General features: G+C 38.9%; 1 protein-coding gene across 8 annotated transcripts in view; it reads right to left on the minus strand.

The window, feature by feature from the left end:
* Positions 1–13,616, minus strand: part of XRCC4 (X-ray repair cross complementing 4) — a 338,412-nt gene that overhangs the window by 316,172 nt on the left and 8,624 nt on the right. The window contains exon 1 of one of the 8 annotated variants that reach the window (XM_062212452.1): positions 3,556–3,576. The exons of the other annotated variants lie outside the window; for them this stretch is intronic. The gene's annotated coding sequence lies outside the window, so the exon portion shown is untranslated. Of the gene's footprint in view, positions 1–3,555; positions 3,577–13,616 lie in introns of those variants that run through there. 8 annotated transcript variants of the gene reach the window in all.

The following is a 13,616-nucleotide window of genomic DNA, read 5'->3' on the forward strand; positions in this document are numbered from 1 at the left end:
CTTCCTGCAAAATGCACGTGGGAGGAAGCAGATAATAGTGCAAATGCTTGGGTTCCTGTCATCCATTTGGGAAACTCAGAAGGAATTCCTGGCTCCTGGCTTCAGTCTGGCTTAGTTCTGGCTATTGCAAGCAAGTGTGGAGTGAAGCAACAGATCTCTGTTTCTCCTCTCTCTGCACTCTGGCTTTAAATATCTAGATGGCTGCTTTAGAGGCAGTGTGCAGTGCAAAAAACAATTACTTATGATCAAGTAAGATTGATCCCAGGGATGCAAAGGTGATTCAACACACACAATAAATTGATATGGTACACCACAGCAACAGAACAAAGTGCCTAAATCACACACAGAAAAGGTACGGGATAAAATCAATCATCTCTTCATGATAAAAACTAAACAAATTATATACAGAAGGAATAGATCTCAGCACAATGAAGGCCATGTATGACATGACAACAGTAACCATCATACCGAATGGGAAAAAGCTGAAAACTCTCTCTTACCTGGAATAAGATAAGGATGTGCACTTTCTACACTTTCATTCAACATAGTAGCAGAAATCCCAGCCAGAGCAATTAGGCAAGGGAAATAAATAAAGGGCTTCCATATCAGAAAGGAAGAGGCCAAATGGTCAGTCCACAGATACAACGATGTTACATACAGAAAACCTCAAAGACTCCACCAAAAATCTGTAAGCAAAATTAGCAAAGCAGCAAAATACAAACTCAATGCAAAATCAGTGGTGTTTGATGTTATTAGAATAGCAAATTACCTGAAAAAGAAATTCTATTTCCAATAGCTACAAAAATAAAATAAATATCTAAGAATAAAATTCAACAAAGGACTGAGGTATCTCTCAATGAGAAATATAAATGTTTGATAAACCAAATCAAGCAGGACCCAAAAAATGGAAAGGCATTCTAGATTCATGGATTGGAAGAAACAACATTGTTAAAATGTCCATACTACCCAAAACAATTTACAACACCAATGCAACTCTACCAAAATATCAATATTTTTCACAAAGCTACCAAAAAAGTGCTACTGAAATGTGTAGATAACCACAAAGACTCTGAACAGCTAAAGAAATATTGAGGAATAGTAATAATGGTAATAATGATAATGGAGGAAGAATTATATCACCTGACACCAAAATACATTATAATGTTACAGTAATTACAAAGCTTATTAGCATAAAAACAGACACATAGACCAACTAAACAGAATTCAGACCCTAAAAGTAAACCCAGGCCGGCGCCGCGGCTCACTAGGCTAATCCTCCGCCTTGCGGCGCTGGCACACCAGGTTCTAGTCCCGGTCGGGGCACCGATCCTGTCCCAGTTGCCCCTCTTCCAGGCCAGCTCTCTGCTGTGGCCAGGGAGTGCAGTGGAGGATGGCCCAAGTCCTTGGGCCCTGCACCCCATGGGAGACCAGGAGAAGCACCTGGCTCCTGTCATCGGATCAGCGCAGTGCGCCGGCCGCAGCGCGCTACCGTGGCGGCCATTGGAGGGTGAACCAACGGCAAAAGGAAGACCTTTCTGTCTGTCTCTCTCTCACTGTGCACTCTGCCTGTCAAAAATAAAAAAATAAAAATAAAAAAATAAAAATAAAAATAAAAAAAGTAAACCCACCCATCTCAGCCACTTGATCGTTGACAAAAGCCCTAAGAACACATGTTACAAAAATTGCAGTTTTTAGTAGAAAAATTGGGTAGCCACATACAGAGCAATAAGACTAGATCCCTGTCGTTCACTGTACAAAAATCCACTCTAAATATATTAAATACTTAAATGTAAGACCTGAGATTTTCAAACTCCCAGAAGAAAACATAAGGGAAAGGCTTCAGGGCACTGGAACAGGTAAGCCTTTTTTGTTTGTTTGGTTGGTTTGTTTTTGAGCAGACCCAAAAGAACAAGGAACAAAAATAAAAATAGACAGTTGGGATTTCATCAAACTAAAGTGCTCTGAACAGCTAAGTAAACAATTAAGGGTAAGGAGAAACTCTATGGAATGGAAGAGAATACTACAAGTTATATATTCTGACAAGTCAATAGATGAATGCAAATCAATCCAAAAAAAACAGAAATAATCCACTTTAAAATTGGGCAGTTGAAGGGCCGGCACTGTTGTGGTGTAGCTGGTTAAGCCTCTGCCTGCAATGCCAGCATCCCACGTGGGTGTTGTTTCAAGACCCACCTGCTTCACATCTGACCCAGTTCCCCTCTCACACACCTGGGATGGCCCAAATCCTTGGGGCCCGGCACCCACATAGGAGACCCAGAAGGAACCCTGGGCTCCTGGCTTCAGCCTGGCCCAACCCTGGCCATTGAGGCCATGGAGGCCATTTGGGGTTCGAACCAGTGGATGGAGAATCTGTCTCTCCTCATCTCTCTGTAACTCTGCCTTTCAAATTAATAAAAGTAAATGTTTTTTTAAAAAATTGGGCAGTAGACCTAAACAGGCATTTCTCAAAGAAAGACATGATGATGGCCAACAAGTACATGAAAAAAAAAAGTTTAATATCACTAACCATCAAGGAACTGCAATTCAGAACTACAGTGACACGCCACCTCACCCCAGTTACACTGGTTATTATCAGAAACACAAAAGACGCCAAATGAAGGCAAGGATGTGGAGATTAGAAAAACTCTCGCACACTGTTGGTGGGAATAAGCACAGCCATTGTGGAAAACAGTATGGAGGTCCTCAACCATCTAAAATAACTGCCGAATGAACCAATCATCGTTCCTCTGGGTAGCTGCCCAAAGGAAATGAAATCACTGACGAAGAAACCCCATGTTTACTTCAGCACTATTCACAACAGCCAAGAAACTGACAGGACTTAAGTTCCATCCACTGATGAAAGGATAAAGACAATGTGCTACAAACGCACAAAAGATTGTCATTTGTAACTAAGCCGATGGAACTGGAGGCCGATACCTTCAGTGCAATAAGCAAGGCACAGATCAACAAGTATCACATCATCTCACTTGGAAGCGGAGTCAAAAATAAGCTGAGCTTACAGAAGTTAAAAGCGAAATGGCAGTTAGCAGAGGCTGAAAAGGCAAAGAGGGAAAGAAGGATGGGAAAAGCTTGATTAATGGGTGCTAAGTGAGACACAGAAGTAAGAAGCTCCAGGGTTCTTCTGCACAGTAAGGGAAGTATAGGTAATGTACTGTGCATTTCTCTACTAAAAAGAAAAACATTACAAGATACTGTTTTTGAATGTTTTTTGCAGTAATCAAATGTTAAATATTTGAGGAGACAGATATGTTTATCTGACTGGATATCACATAGTGAACAGACATATGGAAATTTCACATGGTACCAAATAAAAGTGTACGATTTTTATGTGTCTGTTAAAAAATTCTTTTCTAAACAAAAACTAGAGAGAATCAGGCTCTGCCCTCAGTATCCCCGGCTTCTACATTAGAGGGTTCCATTCCTACAGGTCTGTATCTGCAGGCTGAATCAACCACGGATCAGAAATACTCGGGGGGGGGGGGGGCAGGGAGAGTCCCAGAATTTCCAAAAAAATAAAACTTGAATTCACCATACCAGGTACACTATACTGAATCCTGGTGAGTGTTGTGATGCGTGGCTTACGAAAGAAATCTGCAAGAGTTGAAAGAAAGAAAATATCATGTTGTTACTCCACTCAGAACAGGGTAAAACAGTTCAGTCTGCAGTAATGTATGCCGACCTCTTTTTCTTGTCATTATTCCCTAAAACTTTCAGCCTAACAAGTGTCACCACTGCATTAGGCATTACAAATAATCTAGAGATGATGCAAAGTATACAGGAGCCCGTGTGGGGCACAGCAGTTCAGCCACCACTGGGGATGCCAGCATCCCACATCAGAGTGCCTGGGCTCAGGTACCAACTGAATTTCCAATCCAGTTTCCTGCTAATGCAAATCCCGGGAGACAGCAAGTGATGGTTCTAGTACTTGGGTTCTTGACACCCATTTGGGAAATCCAGACTGAGTTCCCAGTTCCTGGCTTTGGCCACACCCAGCCGCAGCCTCAGCTGTTGCAGGCATTTGGGGAATGAACCAGTAGATGGAAGTTCTTTCTACTACTGCATCACTGTGGTGCACATAGAAATGTTAAATACTTGAAGACACAGGTATGCTCATCCTGACTGGACATTACATAATGTATACATGCATCCAAACATTACACGGGACCCCTTCAACACGTACAATTTCTATTTTCGTGCACCATTTTATATAGTGGACTTGATGATTTTCAGATTTTGGTACTTGTAGGAGGTCCTGGAACCAGCCCTCTGTGGGAACTGAGGGAGAACTATACTCTCCAATCACATAGCCCGAATCCTTCCAAGATGGTCCTTAAAAAACTATAAGGATATCATTCACTTTTTCATTTGAAGGAGAAGGGTATAAAATTGCTTCAAGTTTTTATGATCTATATATAAAATGTCATTAAAATCCAAAAATAAAATATTGACATTTTGTTGACAGTAAGTCTACTGTGAGCAAAATTCATAAATTATGAGTTTAATATGCCTTCTCCATTTGAAATTATTATGTTTTAGTAAATAAAGCATCATATTTCTCAACTTACAATTGAGTATGAAAATAAAAATCCATTTTGTTAGCTCTTCACAAAGCAAGTCACACGTGTTAAAAATCTATATCTTCTGGGGTAGGGGTGGATGGCTAATTACAGACTGCTAGAACTGCAAAATAAATGCACAGAGTGAACCCAAGAGTAAAACAATAAAGTGTAAAATTAAGAATTTAAGATCCCTCCAAATTGATAAATTAGCAATGATTCTAATTTCTACCCAAAGTTTACTCAGAAAACTACTTGTTCTTCTTTCCAATAGAACATTATAAACACCTATAACCCCATAAATTAACCATGTTAAAATTTTAAAAGGTTTCAAATTTGTAGATTTCACATCATAATCACTAAAATAAAGCATAATCTTTAAACATCTCATTTAGTCATTTTTTTTCCTACACTGGCCATTTTTGTCTAGGTGTACTTAATTCTGACATGCTTTATCTATTTGTGAATATTTACTTTTAGGTCAATTAATCTGTACACTTCATTTATTCACACGGTCTCTAACACTTAAACTGGAAAATGGGTTTTCTATTCCAATTACTGAAAAAGATACAGTGGTTTTCATAATTCTAATGGGCCCCAAATGCACAATTTCTTGGAGGAGGCAGTTAGAGAATGTTAATTTTTGCCTCTATTGTACTTATATACAAACATATAAAAATGAACACCCACAGAGTTTATTTTTTTCTTATGTGTGCTTTAAGAACTACACTACTGTTACCGTCAGTTTAACTCTTGGAAAGCAACACACAAGTTAGAATTACGCTAAAACAACAATTGGATTCATTACTTGTTCGCTTGTTTGCTTTTTTTTGTTTCACCATATTTGAAACAACTGACAAATTTTATAATTACATAAACTCATTTAAAATTCAATATTCCAATATGCCTGTAACTCACTCTACTTTCACAATAAAAGAAGTGGGCCTAAATCAATAATACTAAGACATTTGCGGATCAGATTCATTTTATAATTATCTTTGAATTATTCATGTTTCAAATATTTTTCATTCTCCTGATTAATTCTAGATACTCCTCAGAAAAAAATTAAATGGCTTTATTTTAATGATCCTGTTATTTTATTAAGTTCAGATCTGAAACTCAGACTACCACCTGTGACCCACGTTTAACCATTTAACATATTAATACCTCACAGGTGAAAACCAGTATCACTAACCACTTTGTGCCTCGGTAGGCTCAGAAGTTTTATCTATCCCAGTTTGTCCTAATTTTGTGATAATATGCTATTTGAGCCAGTTTTGAAAGCACTTCATTCTTTTACTTACTGAGGTCACCCTCTCATTAAATAGCAAATAGCACATATCTGAGAACCAACCATAGAAACAGAAGCAAAGAGGACTTGGAGCTCCTTTTCAGATGCAGTTAGAGTAAGCTGACCATCTCCGCTTTCACCAGGCTGTAAAGGGGTCAGTCAGCCACAGATTCTGCCCCAAGACTACTGGAAGAAAGGGGGTGGACTCCTCTTAGAGACATGGATTGATTAGGGTTGTAAGAAAGCCTGTGTTTTGTATTCTAAGGGCACTAAAGGTCACCGTGGTATCAGCACCTCTCCCAGCCGGAGCCAAGGATCTAAGAGGAGCCTGCAGGTGGAAACAGTTGGGTCCCACCCCAGTCTGTACATCAGTGGCTTTATTGAGAGCTCAGAACAGTTGAGAATTGAGAAGCTTATCTTTAGTACTTTGTGTCTTTGATACTTGGCCTCTCTCTTAGAAGAGAAATAAGTTGTTGGCTGGTATGCAATTGATGTGATCTACTGCCTGAACAAATACCATTCACAGTTGCTTCTGAATAAACAAGACACTTTTTAAATTAGTTTACAAAGAATTTTGTATGCTCTTTTGGATGCTGATATGGAGAAATGCAGAAGCCAACTCTCTTAGGTCAGCTCAAGTCCGTTCCAACACTGTTATCATTGATAGCACCATTCTGAACTTGAGCGTTGCTTCTTTTCCCTTGTAGTAAGTTATGGCTTCTTGTCAAGCTGTTGGGCTGCAGGTGTTCAAGCTCTGCAGCTCTGCCAGGGAGTTGTACTTACAGCTCAGACAGGGCTAAATGCATGTTTCTAATGAAGCAATTAACTCAAGTGCCCCCTTGTTGAGAAAAGTAGGCAGAAACCTAAAGTGAGTTCAGAGTAAAGATAAGCACACAGCACATGCTGTTAATAGTCTGTAATTAGATTCCTGGTCACATTATTTTATCTGACTTTATTTTTTTTTATTAAACTTTTATTTAATGAATATAAATTTCCAAAGTATAGCTTATGGGTTACAATGGTTTCCCCCCTCCCATAACTTCCCTCCCGCCCGCAACCCTCCCCCCTCCCGCTCCCTCTCCCCTTCCATTCATGTAAAGATTCATTTTCAGTTCTCTTTGTATACAGAAGATCAGTTTAGTATATACTAGGTAAAGATTTCAACATTTTGCCCATATAGCAACATCAAGTGAAAAAACTACCATTGGATTACTAATTATAGCATTAAATAGCAATGTACAGCACATTAAAGACAGAGATCCTACATAATTTTTTTTTCAAAATAATTAATTTTCTATGCCATTTCCATTTTAACACCTGACTTTATTTTTTTAAAAAAAGGGGGGAAAGAAAGAAAATGTAAATTTTAAACCCAAAGTACCCTCATGGTTTTTTTTAAATGTCCTATCACATTACAAGATTGAAATACAAGAATGTATAGAATTAATTTTTTTTAAAAAAAGAGGGTTTCTGTAACGACCATGAGGCTATTTACTTTTGGAAAGCAAGTAACAGGATAATTCAAGAAAATTAAGTACAAAGGAAAAGATTATCTATTTACTTAGTATGTTTCAAAAGCACTGACCATTCATGTTTATCTTTTACAGAATTCCCACAATGAGGACACTTTAAATTCATAATTCAATCCTAATATTTTCATTACTTATTGCATGTCTAGTAACATTCCAGTTGGTGTTACCAAAGAGTAAAGTAAGAGTCTGTTTTACCAAAAATATAAAAAAAAACCACAAAATCAATTTACCTTTAGATTTCCAAAGCAATTAAAACAAAAATGTCAAGCATCCCTTCTGTAGAAAAATGCTTTCCTGAAGTAGTATTTTTAATCTGGAATATCCTAAACTTTAAGAGTAAAGAGCGTATAAATTATTAAGTAGCAGTCTAATTGTATCACAATTAATCACATTCTAATAATTCTGAAGATGAACGTTAAGGTAACCAGCTGTCAAGGTTTAGCTGGGATTTTTCTGGTTTTAAAACAAAGTGTCACATCGTAAGAAATCTCTCCATACCAGGCAAATCAGGAATGTCAGCCACTGTAGGGTAGTAGTAAAACAGTTAGGACTGTTAACACAATCTTGCCCCAAAACTCATAATATACAGCTGATGTTCAAGGAAAATAATGAATTAATTTGATGCTTCTAAAATAAAGCATTTGAACCATGAAACAAGTGTAAAAAACATGACATCTGTGCCACACTCACAATCTAGTCTCCATTTCCTCTCATGACGGTGGAATGCCAGCTGCTATTCCAAATATCCTGTTATTGCTGGTTTCCTCTACGTATCTTTTACAAACACCATCAATGATCATTTGTTTCAGTGAGTCATCTAAATTTCACTTCCTTCCTTTTCTCTTACCCTGGAAGGTGGGTACTAAAAAGCAATAAAGTGATCTAAGGCCTGAATAAATTCCCCACACAGAATCTAACACTTGGATCCAAAATGTCCTTAAAATTGGACCCAAACTTTAAAAAGAATCACTTCTTTCATTTTCATCAAACGGCTACTCTCACTTACAAACAAGCTTGGCAGAAAGGAAGTGACAACATTTGTCATTCTGGAAACTTTCTAGACTGGCACAGCCACACTTCAGTTCTAACTGGAGCTTCACGTGAGAATGACACTTAACAGACCTATGGAGAAGAGATGACAACATTCCTGAAGGATACACAGTCTTTTATCAATGAGAACTTGGTAATTCTGGTGCCTGGAGCCTGGGGATTGTTGACACCTCTCGCTTTAATTCCAGAGGAGGGAGAGTGCTCCCACGAAACACCACCCATGAAGCTCACAGAGAGGATTCCCTCTTGCCAACTGCGATGCTGAACAGCAAAACACAACTAAAAGCACTTACCAGGAAAAGGAACAAAACTGCACTAGTTTCTTCCCGCGCACAAACCCACCATTTTCTTACCAATGTACATCTATCTAGTTCTTAATGGCAAACAACGGAGTGAATGATAAGGTTGTGGTACTAGAGAAATGAGAGTTAATCTGGAAGAAAAAAACGTTTCATGTATCCCCAATTGTTGAAAGTATCTAAGTTCAACCATCCAAAAATACTTAGGTATCATATGAAACTGATTTTTAACCCACACAAATGACAATTTCATCTAATTCAGATCAGAGTAGGAGTTAGGAACAGTACATGAACACACACATTCCAAACTGAATCCAAAGAAGACTACCAACTTCTTTAAGCGTTCTAAAATACCACTGGATTAGCCATGGCCATGCACACAAACCACATGGAATTTGCCGACAAGCTTCAAACCACACAAGTATCAAGACCGCCTTTCTCATTAGGAAGAAGTTGGAAAATGCGCAAGCTTCATAAAAAAAATGATTATTTTTAATCACTCTCACAAAAAGAGTTAATGAAATTTTAATAAAGTCACTTTGTATAACAGAAGTTTAATTTTGCAAGGCAAAATTCACTTTTCAAATATTTAATTTAAAAGGCTCATTAGTTTGAAATAATGACCTGACATCAATGTGCAAGAAACCAGTTGCAAAAATTCCACTCCTTCTACCTGTCCATCAGACATTAAGGAAGCAGTGGGTAGAACTTTGTGCTCAATAAAGAAAACTCTAGAAAATTTTAAAAAAAAAAATGAAGCATTCCTTCCAGAAACTTTGAATCCACTTAGGAAAATATAAGAAAATTTTGCAAAAATTATAACTAAAACAGATATATTCAAAGCAATACAAAGTTTTGCTCTGTGGGAGTTAAAGTACTTATAAAATAATAAGAAAAAAGTATATCGAGTACATAATAGGTGACAAATGAAAACTGCTATATTTTCCAATGTAAAAAAATTGCAGAACCAAAATAAACAAAAACAAGAGATGAAAAAGAATGCTTATATGAGGAATCTAATGTTCAGAAAATTTAATACCAAGAATACACTAGCAGATCCACTAAAAGCAACAATGCAATTCTAATGCCTAGAAAGTTACCTTTAATATACATATAAAATGCATATTATTAAGTTCAATTTTGCCTATATGACTACATCACTTTGATATAGTGATACACAAAGGTACACAAAACGTAAGAAACACAAAATATTCAGACAAATGCCAAATGAAGTGCATGCTTCTCATTTTACCAAGGGCCCTAGCTCCAAAGGAAACATGGACATACTGCAAAATAAATCATAAAATTTTCCAAAACAAGTTGTACCAAGTTTTTTTGTGTGTATTTTAGTATGACACCTCCCTTGCTCAGGACAAATGATGATCATGACCAATTGTATAAGACTTCTGTTATAAGGCCAGCGCCGTGGCTGAACAGGCTAATCCTCTGCCTTGCGGCACTGGCACACCAGGTTCTGGGCCCGGTTGGGGCGCCGGATTCTATCCCGGTTGCCCCTCTTCCAGGCCAGCTCTCTGCTATGGCCCGGGAGTGCAGTGGAGGATGGCCCAAGTGCTTGGGTCCCGCACCCCATGGGAGACCAGGAGAAGCACCTGGCTCCTGGCTTCGGACCAGCCGCGGCGGCCATTGGAGGGTGAACCAATGGCAAAAAGGAAGACCTTTCTCTCTGTCTCTCTCTCTCACTATCCACTCTGCCTGTCAAGAAAAAAAAAAAAAGACTTCTGTTATAAGAAGATGCTTGGATTTTTGCTAAACTCCATTTGTATTTGAGGTCTATATAGGTCTAATAGCAGAGTAGCTATTGCCCAATGAGATTCAGCCAAGTAAGATCATTCCAAGACACGACAATCATGATAGTTCAGGTATGTCTGATTCAGTATCAAGGGAATTCTCTGACACAGGACACAGGAGAGAAAGAGGGAAAGGCAGGGAGAGTGGGAAAGGATGAGGGAGAGAGGGAGAGCGAAATATGAACAGCAAAAATTAAATTAAGGTTCAAATATGGCTAATATATAGCTAATCACAACATTTACCACAAAGAGGGTCTTACTAAATCGTTAATTTCACCTAAGAACTCAAGCCATGTGTGGGTCAATGAGGGAATGGAATAAACATGTCATGAACTGTGCTAGGAACTTGCCATATATTGCTTTAATCTTCATAGTCACATATTCTAAAAATGAGAAAATCAAAATTCAGCTGGGTTATTTAAGAGCAGAAGTGTACTCACGTCTAGAAGTATCTAAAATACAAACACCAAGGAAAGACTCAACCCTGGCTGGTCTCTGAATTTCATATTGGACCTCACTTTCTCAGTTTTTCTTCTGACTGTTCTCATTTGATGACTATCAATACGCCACAACTACTGTTAACTCCTACCATTAAATTTTCTTCATTTCTGCTATTAAATTGCCTTCCCTTAACCTATAAACAAGTTATAACAAAGCCTTACCCAGATCTATAGAGTGAGATGATAAATAACTCTGAATTTCTCATGTGGGGACTTCAAATAATTCAGGCAAAGTTCCTTATCAAGATCATTATACCCTTACCCTTATACCTACTTTTAGATTATTCTAACAATTTTAAAGTTAAAAGTATATAGCTCAATCCCTATTGTACTACTCATCAACTCCCCAAAAAAATATTTCTTTAAGGAACTCCTTATGTCTCTTGTTTTAAAATGAAAGAGGTGGGGGTCAGGGCTGTGGCGCAGTGGGTTAAGCTGCTGTCTGCAGAGCTGGCAACTCATATGGGTGCCAAGTCGAGTCCCAGCTGTTCCACTTCTGAACCAGCTCCCTGATGTGCCTGGGAAAGCAGTGCAGGATGGCTCAAGTGCTTGGGCCTCTGCATCCACACTGAAGAACTAGAGGAAGCATCTGGATCCTGGCTTTGGCCTGATCCAGCCCCAGCTGTTTCAGCCATTTGGGGAGTGAACCAACAGAGAAGCAAATGCAGCCCCCCCCCCCCCGTTTCTCTCTCTCTCTCCTCTCTAATTCTGACTTATAAATTATTTTTGAAAATTAGAGGTAAGTTACTAGAATAACTACAGCTGTATATACAGTAAATATGTCAATTGATTTTTATATTTATTCTATTCTCCTCCCCTTTCCTCACACTCTGACTTTTCTGATATAAATCCTATCTTAAAACTAAACTTACTGTTTTGGGATTTAAATAGAAAAGAACTCATAACACATTGGCATAAATATGTTCCCTTGGCAACACCCACAAATTCTCCCTGAACTACCAGCTATGATAAATTCATGCTAACAGAAAACCAAGATGATTCTGATCAAATCTTTGACTCTAACTACTAATCTCCAGGAACACAAAAGATAGAGGAACACGTTCCATGCTACTAAAGGGAAACAACCAGCAAAATCTAGACAGAACTCCAGCGGGCAACCATCTTAGTTTCAACAAAGGACTTTCAATGGTCAAAGTATTGGGTCAGGGCTGGCACTGTAATTCAGCAGGTTAAGCTGCCACCTGGGATGCTGGCATCCCTTATGGACCCAGGGTCAAGTCCCAGCTGCTCCACTTCTGACCCAGCTCCCTGCAAATGCATGTGGAAATCAACACAACATGGCTGAAGTCCTTGGGCCACTGCCACACATGTGGGAAACCCAGATAAAGGGCTTGGCTCCTGGCTATGGCCTGTCCCAGCCCTGGCCATGGTGGCCATTTGGGAAAAGTAGAACCCGAAAGAAGATCTCTCTATCTCTCTGTCTCCCCATGCTTCCCAACCCTCTTCTTACTATGCCTTTAAAACAAATCTTTAAAAAGGTATTGGGGGGCTGGCGCCATGGCTCACTTGGTTAATCCTCCACCTGCGGCGCCAGCATCCCATATGGGAGCCGGGTTCTGGTCCAGGTTGCTCCTCTTCCAGTCCAGCTCTCTGCTGTGGCCCAGGAGTGCAGTGGAGGATGGCCCAAGTGCTTGGGTCCTGCACCCACATGGGAGACCAGGAGAAGCACCTAGCTCCTAGCTTCGGATCAGCACAGTGTGCCGGCCGTGGCGGCCATTTGGGGGGTGAACCAACGGAAGGAAGACCTTTCTCTCTCTCTCTCTCACTGTCTATAGGTCTACCTGTCAAATAAATAAATAAATAAGGTATTGGGAAAAATATACATATTAAAATATACTTAAAACAACAGCAAACTTAAATCATTATTCAACCAACAAACTTAAACTTTTTAAAGTAACTTGAGAAAGCCCAAGTCAAATTAAGGTATTTGGTAACATTACGGAATTACTGTTAAATTTGATATTTTAATAGAATTGTGGCTGTGTTCTATGAAGTGTCCATTTTAAATATATATAATATATATACATATAGTAAACTATGTACATTTTTTAAAGCTATAATTCCTGGGATTTCTTTGAAAGTAATTTAGAAAAGAAGAGCAAAGTGTGAGGAGAACATAAATGAAATGAAATGAACCATGGGTTGATACCAATGGTGCTATATGATCAGTGCACGAGAAACCATTAAAATCCCTATGCTTATACGTTTAAATTGTCCATAATGCATTTGTCAGCTTTCTGTTACTACAACAAAATATCTCAGAAAACAGACTCAATACAGAGAAAAGGTTTATTTTTGGCTCACGGTTTGGGAGGTTCAGAGTCCAAGAAACAGCAGGACTCACTGGGTAGGTCTCTGGTTAAGGCTCTTCTGCTGGCAGAATGCCATGGTGGCTCAGAGAATCACATGGCAAGAGAGAACACCTGTGTCTATGTCACTCCTTATAAAGCCACCAGGATTAGATCCTGGGGCTCCACACCAGCAACCTTATCCAACCCAATCACTTCCCAAAAGCCCACCTCCCGACCGTGTAACTGG

Source organism: Lepus europaeus, chromosome 15, assembly GCF_033115175.1.
Source record: "Lepus europaeus isolate LE1 chromosome 15, mLepTim1.pri, whole genome shotgun sequence".
Lineage (NCBI taxonomy): Eukaryota > Metazoa > Chordata > Mammalia > Lagomorpha > Leporidae > Lepus > Lepus europaeus.